Source organism: Desmodus rotundus, chromosome 11 (assembly GCF_022682495.2).
Source record: "Desmodus rotundus isolate HL8 chromosome 11, HLdesRot8A.1, whole genome shotgun sequence".
Lineage (NCBI taxonomy): Eukaryota > Metazoa > Chordata > Mammalia > Chiroptera > Phyllostomidae > Desmodus > Desmodus rotundus.
The window spans coordinates 91,940,040-91,962,128 of NC_071397.1; the positions used below are offsets into that span (position 1 = coordinate 91,940,040).

The window sequence follows — 22,089 nt, forward strand, 5'->3', positions numbered from 1 at the left end:
CAAAAAAATTTTCAAAGCCATGTATCTGTAGACATGAATCCCTCTTCAAGGTCATTGATTGAACTTCAAAGTGTTAATGCTCATAAAAAGAAGCCCTATTTGAAATTTTTATATGAGTAACAATGTCAGCATTAAACAGCCAGATCACAGTATGGCATTCATTACTTTTTAAAAAATGTTAGTGTGACATGTGGCATGTGTATAATATCATACATTACATATTATAGCATGTGTGTAATATTGCATTTTGTATTATATTGTCTGTTATTATGTTATATTTTATAGCATATATAGTATGTTTTATACACATATACAAATTAGTTATACCTATTACTTATTAAATACAATTGTGTTATATACAATGTATTATATGTTACACTATTATGTAACAGACAATATATAGTATGTATAAATAGTCACACAAACAGAGAGGAAGCAGCGTGTCTGTGAGCAGCTGTTACGTGGAGGGACCAGGGCGACCCTGCTTTCCCCGGTGTAGCACTGAGTGGCCTGCATGTGATTAACTTGGCTCATTCACCCCGTGTTCTGGTTCACTGAGGACTTCCGCCTGTCCTTTCCTGTGACCATCCACTCTTCACAAGAGTACAGACATTGCCCCTAGACAAAGGGGACAGATCTTCCTGTCCTTGATGTTGTTGATACGCTTGCTTTCAAATCAGAGTTGAGATAAAAATCCCTTGCTCAGTCATTTTTCATTAGCTTCCCTATGTTTGGGGCCTTAGGTTTTTCTCATTTTGAAACCTTCTCTTTGGTAGAAGTTGGACGCCTCACAGATAAGCATTGACTGACTCTACTGTACGTGGATGTATTGTTTTAAAACTCTGAACTGTTTGGAAGGGGATGAAATCAGAACCACGTTCCTCAGGTGGAGCCATTACTGACGGTCACTGTGCTCGGATTGTTACCACGTAGTTTCTTCCCTGGAGCGTCTGCGGGGCCTCTGCTCTGCACAGCGAGGACACTGGCGCCCTTCATCCGTCTCTTCTCCCCGTGACCAGTCCCGGTTTCCCCAGGACTTTCCCAGTCTCAGTGCTGAAAGTCCCACATCTGGGAACCCCCGAGGTCTGAGGAGCCTTGGCCCCTACTTATAACATCCCTGTGTGATAGACTCTAATTTTTACAGCATCGTGGTTTAATACTTTTGTTATATTTATTGTTACTGAGTAACTATAAGTATTTGTTTGGTCTAGAGATTGCTTCTAAAAATCAAAAACCTTTCTGTCAATATTATTCACCGTGAAGCCATGTAATAGAATTAGATGCATAGAGAAAGAAATTCCATCCTGCATCACTGAATTTTGCTGCTTTGAGGAGATTCTCCCAATGCTTTCATTTCCTTATTGCCACTCCTCTACTTTTGCTCTATCTTCAGCCTCAACAGTCTTTTCTTTCCATTTTGTTCTCTTCCTTAAATTCCTGTTTTCACCTGGCAGACCAGTCCCTTGGAGTAACTTTTTGTATATAAGATGCACGCATGGATGGTAAGCTCTGTTACTACATGTTTGAAATGTCTCTGCTTTTACCTTCACACTTGATTGGTAGTTTCAGTCTGGATTCGAAGTGACAGTTCCTCGACTTGGAAGGCACTGCTTCTCTGACCCCTACAGACCAGTGCAGTCGATAAGTCTGGTGCTGGACTGACGCTTACACTTGGGTGATTGTGTGTGTGTGTGTGTGTGTGTACGTACATGCATGCCTGGCTCTCCATCTGTCTGCCTCTTTGGAGCTTTGAGGAATTTTTGCTTTATCCTTCCTTCTACTATTTCACCAACGATCTTTTTTTTATTAATCCTTTTTTTTTTTTTTTGGCCTAATTGGTCTGAAGTCTCCACTAGTTCAGGATATTTCCTCCTTTCTAATATTTACTCTCTTTACCTAGAACTCTGGTAGATGAATTTTGGATCTTTTGGAATTGATTCTCCACGTCTTTCATATTTTCCTTCTCTTTGTTTATTTGCTGTATGTTCTGGAGATTTTCTTGGCTTAAATTTTGAAGCCCACTGAATGAGTCTTTAGCCATATAAATTCTATTATTTAGTCCATTGACTTTCTGTTTTGGAAGCGATTTGTTCAATAATCTGAGAACTTTCCTGTTCTTGATCTTTTTTCCATGGAAGGGTTGTGAGTATCTACGGCTGTTATTTCAGACCTTAAGAAAGTATCGTTCTTGACGATGATGATCTTAACAGATGATCTTCTTGGATGGCTCGGAATTTTTCTTTTCCAAGATTCAACACTTCTTTAATATTAAGAGAGAATGTATTATTGCTGTTTTCTACCCAAACCCCAGCTCCAACGAAGCTACCTGTCTTGGTTCCTTGGAATAGTCTTGTCTACCTTCTTGTGCTCCCCACTGATTTTGCATGTCTTTTCCTTCTCTCTCCCAACTCTCCCTTGATTGCTCTCCCTCCACCCCACTTACATAGAAGGTTCTGGGATACCTCCTCAGCCCGAAGCAGTCTCCTCTTTATTTTAACATTCACTGACCCTTGCTTGAACCTTTCTTTCACTGCCCCTCCCTCCCTCTTGCTGAGGGTCACCACAGCTACAGTAGGATTCCTAAAATGAAGGCAAATAAAGGGTGTCAAGAGGACAAGAAAATTCCTAGGCATGGGAGGGAGAAGATGGGGAGGTCAAGTGACCAGGTGGAAACTACCCTGACCAGGTACCCCCGAGTATAAAAATGGCTTACACTTCTATCTCTTACCTGGAAACTTAATTGGACTGAAACTTAATTTTTCAAATTATTTCCCCAAATTCTCTTAAATAGCAATTAGTCAATAGATGGCCAAAATAGAAACTATTAAAATTCTCTTTATGTAGCAGGGGACAGAATCATATAACCTGGATACATTCTTGAGATTTCTTTGTGGTTTGGCTTCAGTAAATTAATACTTTACATAGAGCTTTTAAAATATATTTAGACTTAAGTTTAAAGAGTGAGAACCACTTGTGTAAACATCATTGAATGCCATTCTTTTAATGAATGGGGTGATGTTATTTATATTCTTTCTTCACTTCCTCTGGAAAGCCCATTTCTTTTGAGAAGGCTTTAACCTATATTGTACTCCCCTTGAAAAGTGAAAGGAATTCACTTCAGTGTATTTCACCAAAATCTCGCTGTTGCTACTGAGAAGTGCTCGGACCAAATCTCTGTGACAGGTATGTTTAGGGGATTAGAATACCCTTATTTTATGTATACTTTCATAGGGAAAATGCTTCTCTTTAAAAACAAACAAACAATTTTGCAAGTTGGTATTTCAGTAAAGGAACCAATGACAGAGGGTTTTCTGGGCTGGGCTGAGGAGTCTGGGTTCATCCAGACAGCAATGGGGGGACCTTTGGAAGGACTGAGGCAGAGAACTCACATGATCACGTTTGTCGTGCAGGTGAGGATGGAAGTAGGACTAGAGGCAGACCTGAGGGGAGGTTGTGATGTAATCCATGTCAGAAAGTAATGAAGCTATGGACCAAGCCAGTAAAAGTCGTTCCTGTCTGATTCTAAGTTTTTAGTCTGTATGAACTGTGCTGCCATTAAACTAATTTACTGGGTGTTTTAGAATCACTTAACCCTTTTAGAGCTAGAGGGGACATTGGAGAGTCTCACAAAATGCTGTCAGTTTATAAATGGCAAAACCTAAGGCCTAAAGAGGGAAGTGGTTTCTGCACGTCAGATAACTCATTTCTAGCAGAGCTCAGGCTTGGACCCAAGTCTCCTGGTTCTAAAACCAAGGCTTTTCTTCTGATACCAGCCCCTTACCTGTCCTCCCTGCTCTCTGCTGAGTGCATGCCCAGGCCTATGCCCCACCTAAGGATCTATCACCTGGTGGTTGATGACACAGAGTGTGATACTTACAGGCTTACTATTTTCCTCTAGTCAGCCCATGCCTGCCTCTTCCAGATGACTCAGTTCTAGCCTTCCCTAATCTTCCCCACCACACGTTCTTGCCCACCACCTTCAGAAGATGACCTTGTCAATTACTTCCCAGAGAAAACAGAAATCACCCAGGAACACACTAGCCCCTGCCTACCTTCCTATCTGATGACCATCATCTGCCCGCCCCTTGTTGTAACAGTCAAAGTGCCCCGGCCTTATTTTACACCAGGTCCTGGGTCCTGGGTCCTGGGTCCAAGTCCTCCTGTCTTTTTCAGGGATACTCTTGATTATTTTTCATATTCCAGGATTTTCAAACCCTTCTTCTCTGGAAGATCCATCCTGTCAACATTTATATATCATCTGGACTCTCCCATTTAAAACTTCTCTTAGTTACCTATCCAGTGAGCACACTGCATGCAGTTACTCATTGAATAATTATTTGTGAGCAGCCGGCATGTGCTGAGCACTGGTCATGCCAATCATGCACAAAAGAGATGGAGCCACCACATGTGGGCTAAGGGGGCACAGATGCTAAGTATCTGTGCTGCCTGAACGTCAAGATTGCAAAGCACAAATCTAACATTATGGCAGGAGGTACGATGCTTCGGGTTTTTTTGTAGGTACCGTATTACAGTTTTATAGTGACATCTGTGGCAATGGGTTCTCTCTGGCACACCTGTGCATGACAAAACCCCACCCTTTGTCCTGGGGTTTTATACTCAAGGATCTGGGCTAAAAAATGCACATACACTGAATCCGAAGAAATATTAATCTGCTCATGGTGTCAGAACCTAGAACCACGCATATGTATTTTAAGTAAAATGAGCTACTAAATAAATAAACCATGTTTGAGATCATCTGAACTTGCAAGATAGATGGAAGGAAACCCTAGTCGTTGACTGCGAAGGTGACCAAAAGCATCATGCAGAAAAGATGACCTGTTAAGTTCGGCCTCCCTGAGCTATTTTTTTAAATGGCATTCGCATTGAGTTTGAACCTTTGACATCAGGAAAATAAATGGGCAAGTACAACTACACGTGCTCACGACACGTTTAATAAAAAGAAAAATCGTTTTCCCAAGGACAGATTTAAAATGACAAGGTTTCTTTGCCTCCCTCAGTTATCACCCTCCTATTTTCCTCGTGGGCAACGTAATTCAATTTTAGTGTTTCCCCTCTTTTCAGAAGTAAAAACAGACCACATTAGCAAAACCAAAGGTTTCCAGGAAGTAGTAGTTGCTGTGGTGGGGGGGACATGCAGATGAATAAATCACTGTTCCCTGAGAACTGTGAAATGTTTTATTGGAAGTCTGCTCTCCATATTTATGTTTTCTGCTCACCCACCTCCCCCCCCCCCCCCCCCCCCCCGCCGAACCTGAAAGCTCATTGAAATATCCTCAAGATGGATGTTAAATAAAAACTCTGTGATACAGTTGGTAGTTCATTTCTTAAAAACTGATATGTCAAAGCCTGTTTTTTTGACTGATGTGGAAAGGTTGAGAAAAAAAAAGTCCTTCAGTGAAAGGAAATTACCTTTCTAAATATAACATTCTAAAGTGATGTAACAGTTTTTTCCATATGTTGCCTGAATAAAAGGAGTGTTTTTACAGAAGCCTGTTCTTTAAAACTTTTTTTAGAAGCCTGGTTTTTTAAAAAAATCAGTACTTCACCATTAAATAAACAGGCAATCACAAGTTCAGATTTCTAAAGCTATCTCACAAAACGCTGGATTATTACATAACTAGAGAAAGAAACACGGCATCTTCTGTTTCCCTTTACTAAAGTCTGTTGTGCTTATGAGACATTCCAACTTCAAAAACGACAGCCTTCTGTGTTCTGTTCATTTCAGGGAGTTTCACTTTACTAGTTAACATTGTTCACAGTTGCTGCTTGCTAACACATCTCAATTGCTTAATATCATTAATCTAGGTTGAAAGACGCTCTTGGACTCCAGTCTATAAAAGGTGCTGCTTATACAATTTTTCTGCTTAGAGATGTCTGTCTATTTCTGTGGCTTCCTCCAATTTATTCAGTACAGAATTTGCTAAAAACCTTAGTTTTCATAGTGACCTTTCCTCTCCTTGTTTATATCTGGACTTGTGGATCTTTGGAAAGTCTTACCTTACCCATAATATTCCCCCACTGGTGTGTTACTAAGTCCCCAAGTTCAATATTAAGTCTCTAATTTCAAGAACACAAAAATTGTGTTTTTTTAAAAAAACTATTTTATTTATTTCTTTATTTTTAGAGAGAGGGGACGTGAGGCAGAAAGAGAAACATCGATCGGTCCTGGCCCGCAACCCAGGCATGTGCCCCGACAGGGAATCGAATCAGCAATGTTTTGGTTCACAGGCTGGTGCTCAATTCATGAGCCACACCAGCCAGGAAAGAATTGTGTTCTTTTTATGCTTTCAAGTACACACTGCACCACTGAAGCTGCCTCTGGGCATTGTTGCTAGCTAACTCTGTGACATCCCCCCAACTCCCACCCCCGTCCCACTGGCCACAGGTTCCCTACGGGGAAGTACTCTGTCCTAGTCACTCCTGGGTCCTCCCCACCCATGCCAGGTACATAGTTTGGTGCTCTGATGTTGGATGCATTCCAGGCATTTTGGGAGTGGCGTGGGTTGCTTGAGTGATAGGGAAGAGAGTTAGGAAGGTGTTGATAACTGTATCATAGCGCTTGTAATCCAGCTACCATCTGTTCACTGGTCTACCCGCCTTCCTTCAGAGCCTGCTGTCTGGGGCAGAGGCTTGGGGTTTTTCTTTGTGATTCTAGTGCCTTTAACAGCATTTGAATGCACATCGTTCATTCAAAAAACATTCTCTCCTTCACTTGTTTGCCCGGTGCATCTCCAACATTGAAAAATAAAGAAAAAAGGTGTTGAAATTCTCAGTTCTATTTGGCCAGCTTTTCTTATGACGAGGCCCACTTTGCTTTTATGTTTGTTTTTAAGAACAAAAAAGAAAGGGACATACAGGGAAATATAAGGAGGGAATCACCTACTGGAACTTCTAATATCTCTGACTAAGTATTAGAATTAATAATACTTTGTCAAGTAATTATGCCAACTGGTAGTCTCTTAAAAAACTAAAGAGAAATGGCAGATTCTGAGGTCTGGGCCATCAAAATCTGGTGTCTGCATTGTCTAGCTGCTTTGGGTTTCATTTTTTAAAAGTTCGCAGCCAGTTCACCGTGAAAATATAGCCCGCATTGAAGAAGCATCCAGGATTGGCCTAACGTATCTTAATGAGGCATAAAGAACTTCAGTCAATTCTACCTAGTATTGGTGTATGAACCTGTGGAACCCAGGAACTGATACAAACTAAGAACTGAACTTGTCTTAAAAACTCAACTCATTTCATACATTTTACTTATGTGCGACATTCAGTCAGTGCCTGCTGAAATGTGCAAACCCTGTATGACATCAGGATTGAGTGGGTAGAGCCTTCACTCTGACAGATTTCCCCCAGTATATCTATTAAAACGCCAATGGAAAAAATTCAACTTATTAAAAAATTGCTGATGTACGTAGTTCTTCCAAGAACACATCCATTCATTTTGTAACATGAGATGCATTTCTCAGAGACACCATGATTTACTCACTCTGTAACCCCGTGCCTGGCACATATCAGGCATTCACTATGTAATTTAATCAAATTGTGGGTAAAACTAGTATTTTTACTGGATAGGAAACCAATGAATTCTAGCTATTGAAAGATTTATACCACTCCTCCATAGTCTCCACTTCTAGATGCTAGGGTTTTTTGGTTTTTGGTTTTTTTTTTTAGTGGTTGAGACCTACTGTTTTTCTTTTGCAGCACAAACTGGTCGATTAGAAATACCAAATTACAAATAGAAATTGACTTGACTTTGCAAGAAAAGCTGTAGAGTATCTGTGTTTGGAGGTCTCTGTGAGAATAGGAATGTGTGTCTCTACATAACGGGTCCTAAATATTCATTGAATTAATAAATAAATACTGAGTCTGAGATACTCGTGTGCAGTAATCACCTGTATGAATGGAAAAATCTTGAGATTGTTTGACACTCTTATTCTAAAATGTTTGATAACAAATTCTGTCCCTCCCCCCCCCCCCCCAGTTTGCTCATCCAGTTTCTCGTGAATTTGGTGGGTCTTCTTGTTTCTATCAGAACAGTTATGTATGCTCATAGCATTCCAACACCGTGGTTCTAGGAAAGGACTAACAAAATCAATAAACTTTTGACAAGAAAAAACTAGGAAAAGAGAGTATTCTTTACACTCTTATTTTTGCAACTTTTCTTTATATTTCCAAATATAATTTTTTTAAGTTAATAGCCTCTCTAGAAAAAGCAGGATACCTTTCTAAAAGGTATCTTCTCCAGTAATAGCAAAATTAAGGTTCTTAGAAATATATCTAATGAAAGATCTGTGAGAATTTTATATAGAAAATGGAATAACTAATTTTATAGAAAGATACTTTTAAAGACCTAAAAATGGAAAGGGGATAACATATATTCATAGATAATTTCATTATTATAAACATGTCGATTCTTTTAAATATAGATCCAATGCAATCCCAACCAAATTCCAACATGTGTTTGGTGGATCTTAGGCTGATTCTAAAATTTTTACAGAACAAAGACCCAGGAATAGCCAAAAGAATCCAGGAGAAGAAACAGATAGGAGGATTTAGAGATGCTGTTTACAAGGTCTGTCCAGAAAAAGTCAAGCCATTGTTAATATAACGAGAATGGTTTGCACGACATTGATGTAACCTGGCGGCCAAGGAGAGTGGACTGGAATGAGCATGTGTGAACAATGACAACTTCACTGTACTAGTCATTGGAGGCAGTAGATGTTGCTGTAGATGTGTGCTGTTGGCCATCGCATTCAAAATGACTTAGTAGAGCCACGAATCTGCATCACATTTTGCATTAAGCTTGACCATTCCATGGAAACTATTCGGATGATTCAGAAGACTGCAGCTATGGGCAACTGGTGATTGGCAACTTCATCATGGCAACATGCCTGCTCATGCATCATGTCTTGTGCAGAGTTTTTTGGTGAAACATCAAATCATCCAGGTAACTCAGCCCCCCTCCAGACTAGATTTGGCTTTTCTCCAAACTAAAATTACCTTTGAAAGGGAAGAGATTTCAGACTGTTGATGAGATTCAGGAAAATGTAAGGGGGCAGCTGATGGTGATTGGGAGAATTGTGTGAGGTCCCAAGGTGCCTACTTTGAAGGAGACTAAAGCATCATTGTTCTGTGTACAATGTTTCTTGTATCTTCTTCAATAAATGTCTCTATTTTTCATAGTACATGGCTGAACACCTTCTGGACAAACCTCATACATTGTTATAAAGCTACAGGAATTTAAACAATGGGATTTTGGCAAAAATTTTATAATATCAGATTGGCCATAATATGGAGCAAAATGAACTCTCATATTTTGTGGGTGGAGTTTTAAATTGGTGCAATTACTCTTGAAAAAAAGTTGTCATAGCCCAGTAAATTTTAACATGTGTAAGATGAACAAATCAGCAGTTCCAATTCAGGTAAATACAAGGTAGAAACCTGATATCAGGGCAAAGTGCAACATTACTTGTAATGGGGGGAAAAACAGAAATGGTCTAAAAGTTCAACAGTGGAGCATATAAACACTCACATCACAAAGTATCCAACAAAATGCTGTCCATCAGTGCGAATAATTGCACTACCTAGTTAGCAAAGCAATGTGGAGGAATCTCACATACATAATATTGAGTGGACAAAAGCAGGTCATATTGGAGCTTGTATGTCTAGCTTTGGGCTCAAAAACACACAATATATTAGTGTGAGATTCCTCCATGTTGGCTCATTTCAGGCCCCACATGTTTGCAAGAGGGCTGCAGCAGCTCTGGCCTCTAAATCCTCTCTTATTTGTGTCTAGCAGGAAAAAGAAAGGGTGTGTTTCCCCAGTAATTTTAATAAAATACCCCATATTAGGTCTCATTGGCCCTGATTGGTCTGGCTTGAGCCATGTGCCTATCCAGGAGCCAATCAAAGTAACTAGAGGGGTGAAACATGATGAATGGCTTAGTCTAATTAATGTCATTCAAAGTACCTGGGCTGGGAGTAGGGAGAGGGAGAGGAAAACGCTAGTACAGTTGCCAGAAGAAGGGTAGATGGACATGGGCCTTCTAAAATAACAGATGCTATTACTCTGCCTGCTTTCAGCAGCCAGTTTAAGAAGGTTTGTATTACACTAGCTGTTGTTAATTGCTTATGGTCCAGGAAGGCAATGAGGCAGCTTAAAGAAGGATAGGTTTCTATGGCACAGTGGACCTAGAGTCCTAAGTTACCTAGCACTCCCAAATCAGAATGATGTGGGACCCGAGGTGTCAGGTATTGGGCAGAAGCAGGACTCCAGTCCAAATACAGAGATTTCTTTTGCACATGATCAAATTGTGTCTCTCTTCAAAAACACTTTGTTTTTGTCTACTTGACCATCTCTTTTAGATCCTTAGGGGGGAACGTTCAGAGATTTGCTGTGACTTGGCAGTATCACTATTAACTATATTATAGGTTACACTGGTCTAAAGTCCTGTGATTTCTCCTAACTCCTTGTGTGGGTTTCTACCCTCGCTTGGTTTCTTCTATGAGTTTCATGTGTTTTACCCAAGAAATAAAGATAACAAAGTTTGTGTGCTTATAAACAAATCTTCAGGACTCCTGTATTTCAGATAATTGACATTTTAGGTAAGATAGTTATACTTCGGGGTTTTTTTCATAGTTCTTATCATAAGAAGTGGGTTTTTAAAAATCGGACATGACTTTGAAATCATTCTTTGTCTAAACATCACCTAATTCAGGCCATTAAAAGCTGTGTTTATCCCGTTCTTGGGTATGGTGGTCCTCCAAAGCTAACAAGCCTTTTCTTTTGGTCTCTTCTATGGGTAATTTTTGTTAACATTCTTTTTGAATAACTAGAATTGATCCCATAGTTATTGTTAGGGACACAAAGCTATTTGTCTCTCTCGGCACGCTGTCATCTAAAATTAAGAGTAAGCTTATTTTAGATGGTGTCGTTAAAAGGACATGGCGACAGGTTGGATTTGTGTCTCCTTTTTACAAAACCAACCCTGACATTTCATTTATTTTTATTCTCAAAAGCACACTAGTTGTGTTTTGCCTATATAACTTACTTTAAACATTACCTTGCCTACACTCCAGACTATAAGTTTCGCATTGTTCTGCGGCCAGAAGCAATAAAACGTGACCAGTTTTGCCACGAGTCAGTGAGGTGCGGCCAGCATTTTCTTCTCACAAATATAACATCAACGGATATTTATAACCTACCCCCAACCTTCAAAGTGGATTTTTTTAAACAGAAAATTCTATTTTTATTTAATGTCCTAAGTATAGTGTGTTAGTCGATTTTGCACTTCAGGCCGGATAATCAATTTTTTTTAAATCCTATCCTGAATTTATAGAACAGCCTCTGGGGTCCTCAACTATTCACCTATAAATAAGCATCACTGATTGTAAAAGCTCTCTTGCTGTTCTCTTATTCCTATAATGGTAGTTCACTTTCTACAGCCCCAAAATATAAATTCATTGGTTTACCGCGTATTGAATTTCCTGGCTATATGATGCTTCCCTCCTCCCTTTTGGGGAAGTACATTTGTACTTTTTATCATGTCTTGTGAGGAAAGCAGTATCCTAAAGATTTCCTTAAATGTTTTCTATATAAATCCTTCATTAGAAGCATAATTTTGTTGACTATGATCTGTTTTTAGATTGTCTCCATTTTCATTTGTTTGTGATCGGAAATTGCTGCCGCTGCACAAAAACACGTTGCTTTTCACATGTTGTTTTCTCAGGCCATCTCATTGTACCTTTCCTATTTCCAGTTGGGTATTTTTTAGAGATTTCTCTTGGGTTTTCTAGGTATTCAAACTTGTCACCTGCGCATGGTGGTAATTTAGTTTGTTCGTTTCCGCTCACGATTGCATTGTGAGCATCCTTTATTTTGTCCAACTTTTTAATAAAAATGTCTGTTGGTTTTAAACCTTTCTTTAAAAAAGTCATGGTAAGTGATCTATTTCTAGGTTGCTGAGAGGTTATCAGGTATCGGTACTGAGCTCATCACGTGTTGTTTAGGCATCCTGGAAAATACGCGTATTGTTGCTCTCTTGTGAGCTATTGCTAGAGCGTAATAGATCTACTTATAGAATGTTTCTAGAATAAGCCCAATATGGATTGTTGTATCACTGTTTTACTATACTAAAATTGAGTTTTCTGAGCACTTTATTTGGAACTCTTCTATCTTATTTAAGTCAAACAAGCCTCTTACATTTTTATTTTCTCTCTTTGTGACCTATCACGGCTCACGCACGCACATTTGGTTATCAGGCTTGGGATAACTTCATCAGACAAACTGGAAGCCTCGGTCGTTCAGATCCTGAAAGCTTTTTATATAGTTTGGGGATAATCTAATTCTTGAAGTAAACCACATTCATTAGTTTTGAAGTTTTTATATTTTCGGTTCAGTTTTAATAATTAAATAGCACCTTAGAAGACTCTTTCCATTGAGATGACCAAATTTACTCACAAGGATATTTTTATACATAGCACTCTTAATTTTTTTAATCTCTTCCATATCTGTAATATATTCCTCTAACAATTCTGGTTTCATGTTAGATTTTATGACTAATTTGCCTGAAATCTGTCTCCAGGGTATTTCATTGTATAATTAACCAGCAACTGCTTTTTAAATATCCAAATACAAAATAACCGCCTTTATTTTTATTTCTGCCTTTTCTAGATTATAGTTATTATTGTTTTTCAACTTTACTGAGTTTAGATATTTAGTTCATTTCTTTGTTCTCTCAAACCACAGTAAAAAGAAGTAGCGTTACAAATGAAACTCCATTCTTTACTCCCCGTGTACAAATACAGCCAGCTCCCTTTTACCATCTACCCCCACTCATGCCTCCGGTTTTAATAACATGATCCAGGATTTCAGACTTAGATGGGGCTAGTTATTATAGTAAAGTTTTTAATTACATTTTTTCCAAAAATTTGGAAAGTTCACACTCGGTTTGGACTATGGTTAAGAGTGACTGGCCTACTTTCTTCCCTCTTTCCTTCCCCTCAGTGCTCTCCACCAGCGCTACTGCTCTGTGAGCTCTTTTTCACTCATAACTTTTTATTTTGACTTATGCCTCAACAACTGGAATATTTTTGAGTAACATTTTTCATGAAAATACCCAGCTGATAAATTTCTAGGCACATTTGGTTGTTTTTTTCCTTTAAAAGCCTAAAAACATTAAAATATCTGTGGTTCCTTCCTTTTAAAAATAGTGACCAGAAATACAGCAATCCCAAATTCTACCAGATGTAAGCGTCACCCCCATGAACACCTACCGCCCTACCCAGCTACTTTGCAAAGCTGTAAGATGAGAGGAATTATGGGATACGATCACAGAGAAACACTCAGGCATCACGTAGCCATGGCCGTAGAAGGTGGTTCCCTTGCTGTGGCGGACTTGTGTTTGAGAAGCAGGGATACTGCTGTTGAGACTGAGTGAAATAGTTCATTTTCTTTCCACTCCTTGGGGCTTTGTTTCCCAGGTAGGGTACATTCTCCTGGCAAGTCATTGAACTTAGTTATTAAGTGCTATTGAAAGTTCAAGTCTCTTGAACTTTCTGAGTATGTCAAGGGAGGGAGAAAGTCAAAGTAACCTTCTAATACCATATCCTGTTATTGTTTTTGTTTTTAAATTACTAATTTTTATGATTATTGCCTTAGGTCTGTTATAGACTAATAACATAGATGTGGCATTTTCCTGGGAAAATTTTGGCCTTTTTGAATCCAGTCTTCCATTTGCTACTTAAAGTGAACCCTAATTCTTATCCATATGGAAAAGTAATACTTAAAGTTTTTACTTTCAGCAATTTATTTTTTGTGTTTCCACTACAGGTGAAGACGGATATTAGGAGTCTCTGGGTGACCACACTGGAAAGACTTCCCTCAGCTATAAAAGTAAGCTGTTTTCATTTTTTGCCATTGAGTATGAGCCACATTAAAAAATTAATATATTCAAAGTTTAGGTTTATTAGGTATTTTTGCAAATATAAGTACACTGTGGGCACAGTTTTTCTTGCTTTTAACAATTTTGTAAAAGAACAACAAATATTCTAACTGCAGGATGAATTATGAAAGAAAATGCGTACTTCAAAAGACACACGTGAAGAACAAAAATGGAATGAAGAAGAGGAAATGATTGAGTGACCCAGTTTGGGGTCATTTCTGCCTGTTGGCCTTCTAGGTAGTCCGTCTTTAGGTCTTATTGTAAATGCTTCTCATTGGCCAGAAAAGTTCTTCTTGTCCTTTTTTAACTTCTTCTTTTTCTTCAAGATTTAAAATCTCCATCCAATTTTGTGGCGGTAGTATTTGAAAAGCCACAGTGAATGATAAAAGGCAAAGGAAGGAAGAGGATATGCCCCTTTTTTTTAAGTCTAGGCAATTAGTTTACTGCCTTTTCCAAATACTTTCATTTTTCGTACTCTGACCACGTGATAAGCTCTTGGTCAAGACCGGGAATGTTGAACTAGCATTGCTCAATTACACTGAATGCTTACTAGGACGACAGGAATAGATGAAGGAACTCAGTCGGGTAGGTATAGCGTTATCACTTGTTACTCACCAGTTTATATTTTCAGTGTTGCCTACAGGTCTTTTTGTTTAAACGAACAGCAAAATAAAAACAAAATTAAAAGCCTAAGTGTTACAATGGATGAGAGCTTTGTTGCCTTCAACTAGCAAAATAATAATGCTTTACTGGTATCATAAATATTTGATACACTGCGTTATTCTTCTTGAAGTCCTCAGAGTTATTACAAAGGCAAATGGCATTTTAATGGTGTAAAGATGACTTTGCTTGTGTCAGAGTTCAGAGTTCACTGGTGTTTGGTTAACTGGTAAAACAATGGTTTGCTTACTGCAGGTCATTACTGGCAAGAAAGTCCCAGGAGACCTTTTGCCTAACTCATGGCTACAGTGCCGAGTAGCGTAAACATTAAGAGTCTGTGGTTCAGAGTTGACTTATCCATTAGGCACAGTGCCCAGGGTCTGGGATGCTTTTAGTGGCCATGAAAATGTTTTAATTGTAATTTCTTTTAGAAGCAGGATAAAACGAATGTAATAAGAGTGAATATATCATAATGAACCTAGCCCGGATTATATTTTTCTTTATACCAGTGCAATCATAACATATAATTTCTAACTTTTTTTTATGGAAAAAGGGGCCAAAGTGCACAGAGCCCAAAGACATCATCATCACTGGGCCACATACTTACTGCACATTCACGACAGATTCAGTCACTTGAACACTTTTCCTTTTTGGAAAGGAGTAATCATGTTTTAATAAATGATTATCTTCTCTGTAAATGAGTTTACAGACTTGTCTGCTCATCAGCAAGACACCTGGTTCTGTCTACAAAGAAAGAAACGACATATTGGTAGCTTAGACAGCTATGGTTCTTCATTATGATTTCCTAGAATAAAATAAAGTTTCTCCCTAGAGAGGCCCATCGATAGTCTGTTTGCTGTGCAGTAGGCTACGGAAAGGAAGGGAAGGGATAGCCGGACAGGGCTCGAGAAGCTGTGGTCCTGTTTTTGCCCGAGGGGCATGGATTCCAATGGGAGAGGGCCTCACCCCACCTGCCCGCTGCTGCCGGAGTATAGAATCCCATTTCGTTCTTCCCTGACTGCTGATCTGTATTCCTGTGTACACAACCTTTTCAATTACCACGACTGATCTGGTTTTGTTTGTTTCTGAAACCCTGATCTAGTTTGGGAGGAAACATTTTTGTTGGTCTTCGACTTCCATGACCATATAAATTGTGCACAGAATATCTTCTGAAAATCACTAGTTGATTTAAAGTTAGTGTGTTGCTTGCCTGAGGGACCGCTTTTTCAAAATAGGTGCCCACTCAGGTATAAACTCCCTGAGAGCCGGGACCTCTGAATGTTTTGTTTGTTGCTGTATACTCTAGAAAAAGCCAGACATATAAAAGAAGCTCAATGTTTGCTGGAAGAATGAATGAGCTAATGTCCTCCTTTGGGAGTCATGTCCCCTCCCTCCCCACTCCCATTAGTAACAGTGCAGACTGGGCACTGGAATGGCCATGTCCCTAGTGTCTGGGAGGGGTAACCCTGTGCTGGTCGGCCCCCATCTTGAGGCTCATTTTACTTTTCACAAGAACAGCAGCTGGGCTGGAAGGAACCCTTTTGGTCTTCTAGAACTAATTAAAACAACAACAAAAAAGGTAATCTAATGGCCTTGTCTATCTTACTGGTCGCCCTGGGCTTCCCTCACCCCATCCTCATCTCAGGCAGTTCAAGGTACCCCGAGCTTTCTCTTTCCAACACCCCTGGAGGAAAAAGTACCCCTATATTTCTAAAACAATTCTTTATTTTAAAGGTACATTGCTGCCCTGGCTGGTGTGGCTCAGTGTGTTGAGCACCAGCCTGCAAACCAAAGGGTCACTGGTTCAATTCCTAGTCAGGGCACATGCCTGGGTTGCACACCAGGTTCCCAGTAGGGGGTGCATGACAGGCAATCACACATTGATGTTTCTCTCCTTCTCTTTCTCCCTCCCTTCCCCCCTGTCTATAAATAAAAATAAATAAATAAAATAAATAAAATCTTTAAAAATATATAAATTGCATGCTATCAAAGAACCCCCCCTCCTCAAAGAAAAACCATGCTAGACACCTCTAAAGTGTTCTGAAATTTTATTAACCCGTGTCACCCCAATAAATTCAATAAATAGATGTTTTTAAAAGATGAAGTGTTCTGAAATTGTTTGGGGTATATGAGTGAACTGCCAAACCTCTAGTTCGCAGACTAGCAAGTGTCTGGGAAAGTATACAAAAGTATATATAGTACATCAGTATAAAATGATCTACTAACCTGCTACCCACCTCACTAGGGAAGCAAGCCAGCGCATGCCGCTGGTGCCACTTAATCAAAGCGAGCTGGGAAAGCAAGAGAATTCTAGAGAGACGTGCCACCGAAGGCCTAAGTCTGGGGGTGTAAACAGAAGGAATCAACTGACCTCAAGTTCTCTCTTTTTTTAATTCCTCTGACTTTAATTAGTAATACTTGATTAAGTAGTGTTAAGTCACGGAAACTTTTGAAAAATCAGAGCTTGTTTTTGCATAGTTGTTGACCCTGGAGGAACTGGAGTGCATTATTTTTTTTCTGTTGATATGACATGCGCGTGTGAGAGAGAGTCAGCTTCAAGACTACCTTTTTGAAGTGCCACCAAGAAAAACGTGTGCATATACGCCCGTTCGGATATTCCTCATTTCCCCCCGCCGTGACTCTCAGCGCCCTCTTAGCCAGGGTTGATGGGAGCGTTCAGGGAGAAGCAGCTGCAGGAAGTGCACAGCAAAGAGCTGCCCAAGGAGAAGGAGGAGGCCAACCCAATGTTCCACGGCACGCACTGGGCACTGGGGTGCTCGGGGTGTCCTCCTCTTGACTGTTCTTGCTCTCAGATGCCAAGCTCCATAGATTGCCAAGTGGGGAGACAAGATAGTGGGGTGCTTTTAGCAAAGATGCCAAAGATCACAAGTGGTATGTTTTCCCCCTATATTTGCCATGACTAAGCACTGCTGTCATGGTGCCTTGTGGCCCTACTGTGTGGACGGGCTCTTCTCCAGAGGGTCAGCGTCGCTGTAGTTCCTTGCATTCCTATCTGAGGACTTGTACTGCCTTTTTACGAGCCGTTGCGGGACGACTTCACATTGAACCCATCCCGGTTAGTGGCCGCTTGTCCATCACCTCAAAAGGGTCTTGAAGCTGATGACTGTGACATTGGGATATGGTGACTTATTACCCCTAAATCTTACAAACAATATGGGGAAGACATGCCTGGGGAGGAATCGACACTATGTGTCCCTTCGCATGTCCTATAAGTGACCTTGCCACTGTGTTCCCAGGGCCTTCTGAGTGCCTTACTTAGGGCGGAAGGCAGCTAAGAGAAGAATAATCAGTGGCTACAGCATAAATGATTCACATTATGAATAAATAAGTTGCTGTACTGAGCTAGACGTTACTAATAATATAACCATCAGTACAATTCCTGGCACAGGCCCAGAGCACAGGGACTGAGTGTGGTGTGGAATCTTTTCAAAAGCCGTTGAGATGCTTTGCTTCAGTTTCTTCTGTTGCAAAATCCCCTGATTGTTTTTTGACATGGTGATGTCATGGAAAAAAAATTTTTTAATGTATAATCAAAGGTGAAAACTGTTAGAATAATTAAATATAGCAGTTACAAAAATGGAGCACAAAATTACGGCATTGAGAAAGAGGTACAGATTTGATTCCAAATATTGGGCATGTCTCCTCTATAAAAAAAATCTCCTATTAAAGGGGTCTGGAGCTTGGTTGCACAGCAGTGTGAATGTGCTTAACACTCCTGAACTGCACTCAGAAATGGTGACGATAATAAATTGTACGTTGTATGCACTTTACCACAATTTCAATAATTTTTAAAGTATCACCTAGAAGTTTGCATACCTTAAGCTGGTGTAGAGACTAGACACCCTTGGGAGGTGGGGGGGAGCATGGGGGCCGGAAGAAGACGACTTCCTCACCGTAGATCCTTGATTATAGCAGATGGAGGGGCTGAGGGGGTCCCAACCACTGCGAGAGAAAAAGGACATTGGTTGAAAGAGAAATGTACTTGTTTTCTCATGAGGGGATGAGCTCTGGAATGAGGAACTAGTTCCCCTTCCTGGTATTGAGCATTAGGGAGTTCTCAAGAAAATATGTCCTCAGTTTTGTGGAATTATAGTGATAGGTTTTGGTCAAAAAAAGGAGAGGCAGAGGGCTTCATGGTCAAATAGGTTTGGCATTTAAGCGAAGTTAGTAAGTTTCTTTTTCTGCAAAGCCTTTGCTCTACTGCCCCGAATGGTAGGTCTTCATCATGGAATGTGTTACTGGCAGGGTTTCCCAAACTTATTGAACCACGAATACCTCCTGCACCCTGCCCCCTGACAGCAGCCCGCCCCACCTCCTACTTTTTCAACCTATTACTATGTGGTGCTATGGAAGTTTGCTACAGGCAGAGTTCCTCTTTCCCAAGTATGGGAAAGAGGAAGTGGCCAGCACAAACACAGACATCGGTTATAGAAGAAATGTAAATGAGCTGAAGCACCCTTGTGACCCGTCCCTGTGGGAGGCGGACCTGTGCCCTAGCTCCATGGGCTAAACTGGATAACCAGTTGTGGGGCTGGCCCTCGAGTGTCCCGGTTACAGAGTCGCCCACCTCTTGACTCCCCTTAGACGACCTGTGTGTTCCCTGTAAAACTTGTGAGGCATCTTGAAGCGCTGGCTCAAGGGTCAGCAAAGGGTGACATTCAGTCATCAGCAGCTCTGATGTGGAAGAAGTTATCTTAGACCTCTTGCTATTTAAACGACCTCCAGTCTAACAACATTTGATAGATTCTGACGAACTCTTCATGCAACACATTAGGAAGACAAATAGCATGGAATGACTTAGTGTAAGTTGTTATCGATACATTGTTAAAGTGACCTGTGGCAGGATGCCCGTTTTATAAACGAGTGCCCATTTCATAGAAGGCACTGCCTCTAAAGCCCTTAACAGTGCGAGGGGAGCAAAGGCAAGAACACAAGGCTTCTGTCCTGTAGCAAAGATAATAAAGTGGTCAGATGAGGTTAAACACATCTACAAATTACATTTCTGTGAAGCAGTGTGATAAAAAGTGGTATTGGAAATTTAGAGTACCAAAGGGGTTAGAAATGTGATCCAAAGCCACGTACTTCCCATGTAAATTGCTCACTTGTGAATGTTCTGTGTCTTTGAAAATAATGGCTGTTTTCTGTTGTCTGGGTACAAAGTTATGAATTAAATCAAAATCATTTATTTGTTCATTCATCAATATGCTTAGTTAACTTCTCTACTGGACCTGTTGTTTTCTGAGAGAGCAGTTTTGGCGCTCTCATTGTGTTAGTAGATTTTTAGTATTTCTTTTAGTTCTATCAGTTCTTCCTTTATGTGTTTCAAAGCTATGCTTCAGATACATAAAGGTTAACAAGTTGTTCATTTATTAGGTCATTGTTAAATGCTTATGTTTTAGAAGCCACATAGAATATGTCCCCATGAAGTGTGAGATCACAGATTATTGAAGATCTCAAGCTTTGAAATCTGCAGCTGAGGAAGAACCTTGGGCAGACCTGCCGGGGGCCTGCCCAGGGGCCATCTCATAGGCGCAGAAAGACCAGCACTTAAAATGTCAAAAGAAACAGATAAGCTTAGTGATGATGCCAGATCCGCTTTCAGCAGCAGTGGGTAATGAACCCAGTGTCTGGAACAGATAATTAGTTGTAATATTGGAGAAACCTGTGGAAGCATTGGGCCAGCTTCATCAAGCTCAAGAAGTCAGTAAAACAGAATTACCCACCTTGGCTTTAGGTAATCAAGGCCGGTATCCAGGTTGACGGAAGAAAGCCCACCTCACCTCCCCCACCCCCGTGTCTGGAGCCCTTTCTTCTGTCTCGTTCAGATCCCAACCCTCGCAATTTCAGTTGCATTTTTCAAGGTCTGCATACTTTTAGAAATCTGTGTCTTGTTACTGCCTTACACCGTCTTGCCTTTGCTGTGCCATAAGGGAAGCGTGTTCTGGAGGAAGATTGCATTTGTGATAACGAGTTTTAGAGTTAAGTAAGGCATTAAAGCAATCATTGTGTTTGAAAATCAAAAGACATGGAGCTGCAATTGATCTCAAGTCCCGTATTAAGTAGACTATTTTCTTTTAATATTCTTTGTCTTAAAAAATGTGGGGTCTGGTTTCTTAAAATGTTGTAACTTCATATATATTCCTTTGATTTCTAAAGCATAGGCATTCAAAGAAAAACAGTTTAACAACTTCACAAGGTCCTCAGAAATGGAATATTATAGCAACCAGGCTATTAGGCAAATGATTGCCAAATTGTTTTTCCCCAGTTTCCCTTTCTTCCTCAGCCTCCTGTCTTATTTCTAACTCTTTTCTGGGTTGTTTTCAGTTGGGGATCTTCCAGTCACCTCTAAGTCCATTTATTCTTAAAACTACTACTTTTTCCTAACTCTTGTTTGAGAAAAATGAAGGTATTTTTGTGCAGGCTTATGGTTTCAAATGCACATTTGACATCTTTCTCTGTTCTCATCCCCACCCCAACCCCCAATATCTAATTTGTCACCAAATCCCACTAAATACACCTCATCATCTGTGTCTTATCTTCTTTTCCATTTTCATGGCCCTAATGCAGGGGAGGGGGTGGGGGAGAACACTGGAGCATTTACCACAAACTGTACACCATACACTTTTTCTTAGCCTTTCAGCCTCGTGCCGTTACTATCATGAATTGGACTGCACAGGTTAGGAAACGGAAGCTCTCAGAGATTTAAGCGATGGTGTAAAGTCACACAACTAGTCATTTTTGAAACAGGACTAGTTACAAACACCCAAGTTCAAATCCAAGTCTGGTGGCTACTTGACCGCTGTGAACAGTGAAATGCCGCCCCCAGCCCCACCAGGTGCAGGCCTCGGTTTAGGCGGCTTTGAGGCAGAAGGACCCGATCCTCTCTTTGGTTTTTCCAAACGCTGGGACGTCCAGTTCGCTCCGCCCACCGGGCTGGTCCCCCCGAAGTGCTGGGTTAATTATGTCAGGTGGCTGGTCTGCAATTCACCATGATGCGTTGTTGCTGGCTCCCTGAGCTCAACCTTTTATTTCTTTCTTTCATCTTTAAGTCAACTGTTCTAGAAAAGTGTATTTGGTGCCACTCAGAATACTCTCTGCTCATAGAGTTGGTTCTAAGAAACCCAGGGGGCTCTGGGGTCCACGGGTCCTGGGCGTGGATCCCGCCTCCTCCCTGAGAGGCCTCTGGCCAGTTTGGGCCATCCTCACCTATGCAGTCTTGGCAGTAACCTCGCTTCGGCGTATTGCAGACCTGGGGAGGCCGCGTCCCATGCCAACTGCAGGGAGAGCCGGGCCCTCGGCAGGCTCTCAGATGGAGCTACAGAGCAGTAGCTGTGATACTAGTTATTATCTAGACCTTATCTGTCCTTTTAAACTCAGTTCAAATTTCTCCTCTTCTTTCAATTACTCCAACCTGATTTTATCTGCCCCCTGCTCCACGCTGCTGTAT

At 40.6% G+C, this 22,089-nt stretch overlaps 1 protein-coding gene across 3 annotated transcripts in view; it reads left to right on the forward strand.

The window, feature by feature from the left end:
- Positions 1 to 22,089, forward strand: part of PLEKHG1 (pleckstrin homology and RhoGEF domain containing G1) — a 200,388-nt gene that overhangs the window by 36,797 nt on the left and 141,502 nt on the right. For all 3 annotated transcript variants that reach the window (XM_045188902.2, XM_045188903.2, XM_045188904.2), the window contains one exon: positions 13,850 to 13,912. The gene's annotated coding sequence lies outside the window, so the exon portion shown is untranslated. The remainder of the gene's footprint in view (positions 1 to 13,849; positions 13,913 to 22,089) is intronic.